This window comes from Ornithodoros turicata, chromosome 2 (assembly GCF_037126465.1).
Source record: "Ornithodoros turicata isolate Travis chromosome 2, ASM3712646v1, whole genome shotgun sequence".
NCBI classification, from domain to species: Eukaryota; Metazoa; Arthropoda; class Arachnida; order Ixodida; family Argasidae; genus Ornithodoros; species Ornithodoros turicata.
The window spans coordinates 91,594,956-91,601,854 of record NC_088202.1 but is presented as its reverse complement, the minus strand read 5'-3'; positions in this window follow the sequence as shown (position 1 = coordinate 91,601,854).

The following is a 6,899-nucleotide window of genomic DNA, read 5'->3' as shown; positions in this document are numbered from 1 at the left end:
GGTTGTTGTAAATGAAACTGACACTTGAAAAGGGTTCGATAGAGATAGACAATGAACTCGTTACCTTATGAAAAGAGGCAGAAACTAGTGATGACTAGCAGAAGAGGCCCTCGTTTTCGTTAGACAGCTTTATTTCACTATCAGCAACGTACGCATTTGACAGTCAAAATAAATCAAAATATCGAATCTAGTAACGAGGCGATATTAATACGACAAAATCCTGTAGAAGAGTCTCCAACCCCAGCAGATGCTGCACAGCAGTGCGAGAGGACGAACCTACATTGAATGTCACGAGACTTCTACACATCAACGAAGAGTCAATTAGGTAATATTAGGCTCAGACCACCACCACAATAATTTCACAGTCCACTTGTGAGCTACAGATCCATAATATGTCCCACTCATATCGGCCTTTCACCTAGAATTGCATTCCTACGTGTGTGTACTAAGAGGCTTAGCTACTGCGTACGCCTTCGGAATGTTCGAAACGTAAACAATGCCGTAGTTGCCAACACGTTTTGGACCTCCTACGCCGCTGCTGCCGCTAATTCAAAACGAAGCTATGGGACGCCCACTGATCTCGATTGTAAAAGGCTGGATCGCGGATGGGGAGCGCGAGCGTGAGGAAACCGGCCGCCATCTTACTGTACCCACAACAGTCGCCGCAGCGATCATGGCAACTTCTTGCAATTAGGGTCGTACCAACCGTACTGGCAAGGATACAGGGCCTAAATTTCTACAGGTGAGTAATTCTTTATCAAGGAATAAATAGGCGTCCATTCTGTATATTTAGTTGACCATTATGAAGTGTTTTTTTGTTCAAAACGAGCACTGGATGCAGGTTGCTTGATCGCTCTTCCGAGGTTCAATCGAGCACACTTGCATGTTACCTGGTGGCAAATACAGTTTGAGTGCACAATGTGCTTGAAAGAACATGTTATAGTACACTGGTAGTGTTGTCATCAATATATGTGCGAGCACTCGAGCGCTTTTTTGCATGCATTGCTAGCATGGTACACGGTGTTCTCTACGGAAGCGAGTGCACATTCATTTCTTTGAATTACCTTCGCGCACAAGTTCGCTACTACGTCGTAATTAGACCAAGATTGTCACCTTTTTTCATGTATTGGTATTGTTTTGTGCCTTGGTTTGATTTGTAACACAGAATGCTACGTGACGGATAACGCCTTGTGTCTCACCTGTATCGTCAGCTTGTTACGATAATAATAATTTGTAGCGTGCCGTGCTATTTGTAGCAATTTTTAAAGCAAAAGTGGTGTCTCGTCAATACAGGTTTCGTCATGTGGACTACCCAGTGAATAATCTGTGCAGTGTGATACGACTGGGTGTACAGATAAGTATCAAGCTCCTCATCCACTGGTTTCTACTTTACAGGAAGGAACCACCTCAGTGCACGCACTGTGGTTAGCCTCTCTCAAATTTGCACATTTTCATACATGTTGACATCAGAAACACACCTTAGGCTCCTTCACCCAGCAATATAATAATTATAATTCTTTTTAAAAGAGTTCCCCATATTCTTTTTAGAATAGGTTTTAATCTTTTCAATTTTTAGAAGGTACAGGGATTGTAAGCCATGTTTTAAACTGATGTTTTAACATTTGTCCAATGCATTTATTAAACAACATTCATTTTTAACTGGTTGCACCCAAACCAATGTTCTGATGTATTATTGCCTTTGTTGTCGATGCACCATAAAAATTGGAATAATCATCAATACAGGTTACTTCATAGCTGCCTCGACATACTCAAGAAATGGGTGCAGAACCTGCGTAATGCCCACAAACTTTGACTACCACAGCACCTCCAGAAAGTAAAAGCATATGTGTCACATGGGATTTTTAAAGGCAGTCACAGTATATAATACCTTGTGTGAACTGTTGTAGATCTAAGCAGCCTCTACAGTACACTCTCAGAAATTAAAACATGTCAGGGAACTGTGATAATCGTTTCAGTTAATAGGCATGCACATATATGCTATAAGAAGAAATTTATTTATTGAGGATGCATTTCTCTGGTACTGATGTTGTTTACATCTACCGTTGATCACATTAAATTTAAAACTCAGCATATATGAGAAAATATCAGGAGGGAAGTTGCTATTCTTTGCTCATTCCAACCTAAAATTGAGTGCTACAAATTTAGAGAGTGTACCTGTCCATTGTCATCCCTAAAATATATATTGTCATTGTAGGAAGGTCACAAAACAATAAATGTAGTCTTTTGCGACCTCCCTGCACGTTCATTGTATCCTGAAATGCATAAGTGCAAGAAATAAATGGTGAACTTGAAAAATGTATACTCTCTTTACTCATCATCAGTGATCTTCTTTACAAAAGCATATCGTGTTAGACTTTTTTGTTTACGCTTCACAGACAGGATACACGAGGTCCAAAATGACAAAAGCACAACTGTTTCAAGCTCCAAATCGTTCTGTTGCAATTTGCAGACCATACGTGTGTAGTGCAAGAGGGCCCCTGCACATCAAAGGGTAAGATGGGAGTCATTAATGAAAGTGGTTCCTATGAGAGACTACGATGCTGAAGAAAATTGTGCAAACTGCGGAAAGTGCCATAGAAGATCTCCAGAAAGTGTGTCTGGTCTCACAACGGTGCCCCTTTTAGATGACGATGATACTGATTGGTGTTTCACATGTGGAGCTGCATTTTTTGTAACGTGCTCAACATAACAAGCATGACAAAGCCAGTGCTGGATTCAGTTTGGCACAACCGCGCCTGCAAGTACGCAGAACAAATGAAGGAAGCAACAAACAAACATAGAAGGGCTGTACTTCAAAAAGAGATAAGTCCTGTGTCTCAAGCAGGTGTCACCACTTCCTAAGTAAGTTAATTGATTAAGCTTACATCACTACCTGACTAACTGTTCTAACGAGCGCGAACGAATTGCGTGAAGTAATTATTTGAGCTGCTTGGCGGTGTGTCCATATGTGCGAGGCATGGCACCCATGTCGTTCACTAAAATACTCTTTCTGCGGCGATGCTTGATATAAATCATACTAAACGCATACACGGCTAAAACAACGGCTGAGAGTCTACAGAACGATATCTTTCTGTCATGCGAGTATATCTTTTCCCGGACCGTTCGTGACGGAAAAATTTTTGTCCAGAACGCAGCACAGGATATTATATACATGGTTGTTGTTAACCTCACATCGTTTCTTATTGAAATATTGGCTGGGAAACGTGCTGTAGTACAATTCCCAGCGCTGCACTGCAGTGACAGTCTAGTTTCGGAATGCAAAACATAACGTTATTAAGAATCGAAAAGCAGGGCACCTGCGAAACACTGTTAGGATACATCAGTATACTGGCACCTTACAAAATCGCGTGACGACAAACAATGATCAACGCCTGTAGCGCAATAAATACTCACAATCTCTGTTGCCTCCCATTGTTTCCAATGGGCACACACAGCGTTTTAGGGCCCACCAACATGGCGGCCCGAATGCGTACCTCTCTCCCACGAGCCCCTCTCCCATACGCGATACAACCTTTATACATAGAGATCAGTGGGGACGCCTCGAGCAGCAGAGCAGCCGCAGCAGAAAACTGCTCTGCTGCCATGTTGCCGTGTTGCTGCTGCCGAACCGCTGCTGCTTTGCTGCTGCTGATCGCATAAAGCTATGGGACCCGGCCCTAATGCGAATGCGCGGCACTTGGATCGGACGTTTCATTCGGGCTAAAATGTCGCTGGTTCCTCTAATGACAACGGAATTGCAGCAGGTCAAGTAAAAAACACAATAATTGATAGGCAGGGATGTTTCTTCTGTAACGCCAGGTGCTTTCGAGTTACTGCAGGCAGTGTGAGTTGCCGAGGCGTATGTCCGTGTTTCGCTCCTTTGTACTCTAGGACCGGGTTGGAAATTTTTGGTTCACACCCGATTGCGATCCCAACGAAGGCTTCTGAGGGATGTTCGGCATTGGCAGTTCGGTGGGACTACCTACCTAACATTAGTTGCAGGGAAGGGTAACGGTGGAAACAGAAACAGAAACGGTATATTATCGAAATTGGAGATGGTAACAATAACGGAAACGGAAACGCATACCACGGTCCTCTGTTACCGGAAACAGAAACGGAAACGAAAATTATCGTCCGGTATTGAATTTGGGTAATGGCTATTCCTGTTGTGCGATGGAAGTTGAGTGACTTTCCATTTTTGTTTATGTATTTTGGTGACTCCATTCCCTGTAATACTCTACATAGTATACGAGAGCATGGAAACAAAGCGCAATATTGGATCTCGAGGGTGTATCCCTCGTTTACTTCGTCCCAGTCCCCGGAATTCCATGACATCAACACATGACTATACTCCACCATAGCACGATGATGAGAACCTACGATTTTTAGTTACTTATTTTGTGCTTTTTTTTTCATTTCACTGTGACCATGGCAGTATTATTTACTACACTCTAAACCCGGTGGCGGATAAATAAGCGCTATTTTTTTGCAAATTTATAACGCTTACTCTGAGGCCGGATATATCCTCCACAGGGGTTAACCGCCACGGCTTCTACGCGCCTCCACGTGACACGCCGCGTGCTCTATGCGCCGCGGCTCCTATACGCCTCCACTGTTAGGCGTCGCGCGTTTTATTTGCTTCAACCGGTATGCACTACTTCAACTATATGCTATGTTTCCAATCACCACACTTCACACACCTGTGTGGAAAGCGAATTCAATCTTTATCGGCACACAACACACAAAGATCATGTACAGCACCACTACTACGGTATCTATCAGGCCTGCGGGTGTATTTCTGACAAGACAGTTGTTTTCTTAAGCTACTGGATTTTCACAAAAAGAACTATATTAGAGCAATGCGAGCGTGGCAGTTGCTGGTGATCTTATTGAAGACATGTGCAATTCAGAAGGACACTCATTTTTTTATGCTTTAATCAAAATGCATTGCCCAGATGACAAATTAGATACGACAGCAACAGAAATTAAGCTGAACAATTCCGTGCCTCAACAGGCTCTTCCCTTGCTAATACAACAAATCAGTTTTAGAGCAGGTAACACTACTGTACCAGGAGCGCACCAATGTCGATGAACTTGAGGGGCGCTGTAGTGGATGAGGTACTTCTTCAATTGAGCTTGAGGGACCAGGGTCACTATGATAAAAATAATCTGAGTGTGATGTCTGTCCATTCTCACTTTGGTAGGACGCAGTGAATATGACATCTCTCAGTAGATTATAATCAACAGAACTAAAATAAGAGTGTAGCTATGAACACTGCTATACACACTTAGGATGGTAAGGAATTAAGTAGGCACCCATGAAGTCTCCAAAATATGAAGGCAACACAAAACTGTTTGTCCCGCATTACAATACAAGTTCGCAGGTGAATCCACATTAGTCGCGATGCCAATAAGACGCATGTATAATATGCATAGGAGTCTCTCTGCATCCAGGTTTGTAAAAAAAAGAAAAATAAAGAGATCAGTGCAGACATTTGAGCATTTCTACAATTAACCGAATAATTTGTGACACACATTCACATGCTCACACTCTTCTACATTCAAGTGTCGTGTTTTTATCGTGTTCATGTGCCTCTCTTTCCAATTTATTATTGAGAATTAAATAGTGCCGCATAGAGACGAGTTGATAAGGGCTTACCTTTAAGCTATCTCAGTAAACGAACACCAGCTGCTACGAATAATTCGAAATGTCCTTACCCGAAATATTCAGATCAGAGTGTTCCCCCCAGTGCAGTCGGAGGACGGAGTGTCACCAGTGAAGTCTGAAAGCAAGAAGCATTACACACGGAGGAAAATATAACGCGAGTGCAACATGACGCAGAACTGCAATCACGGAAGGGTGAATTACCGGTATAGACGCGCAGAACATCATTTCCTTCGTCTGAGGCAACTATTATTTTTTTTTTTTGATTGGGTGTTAGCGCCGCGAAGCAACTGTGGCTATGAGCGACGTACAGATGTGGACAGACGGAGAGAGGATAGCAGGAAGGAGTGGGGGACAGTGGGGCTGAGGCAACTACAACAGGTGGTTGTGCTGCAAGTATGGACAATATTTCGTAAACGTGCTCGAAGAGGCACACACTGCGCGGTCTGTTGCTCTACCGGCATTTTCATGGCTGAACGGTGGATACCAACTGTGCACGGAGGCCCGGCTGACAAAGTTGCACTGACAAAGTTGTTTCTTGCGAAAGTAGTACGATGTCAACGATGCGTTTATACTGTCCACCAGTTTAGATACCGGCCTTCTACAACGCCAGCGATGTCACAATGTATTACAGCCAAAGAGACAAACCGACAAACTGCTCCGCAAATAAGCGGCGTCCGCCTAACCAACAACCACCAAGACGCCGACCGTTGCACGACGTGATGCAACCTGCAGCAATATGACCACCGTGAATATGACACAGCTGCGAACTTAGGAACATTGGTAACCGCTACGATTCCACCCGCCACACTACTCTCACACCGCACGTCGGCGGCGGCGGCGGAACTGCACGCGATTTGTATGGCGCTTGGCTTCATAGCATCCTCTCCATCCCCAGCTCAGTGGTCCATCTACACCGACTCCAAAGCCGCCTTACAAGTCCTTCTCCACTCTACAGGATCGGGATGTCTGTCTCCAATGGTGCATGACGTCCTTGAAGTGTACACTTCTGCCGTATCACGGGGACATGACATCCAGTTGCAGTGGGTCCCTGGCCATTGCGGTGTCCCCGGAAATGAGGCTGCGGATGCAGCTGCCAGGCGTGCCCATCTAGCGCGTGGCGTTCGCACGCACCCCGTCTACTTCACAAGAGGGGATGCAAAGAGCACGATAAACGCAGTAGTGAAACGTCTGAGCGGGGAACACTGGCGTTGATGCGTCCCAGTTAACTCAC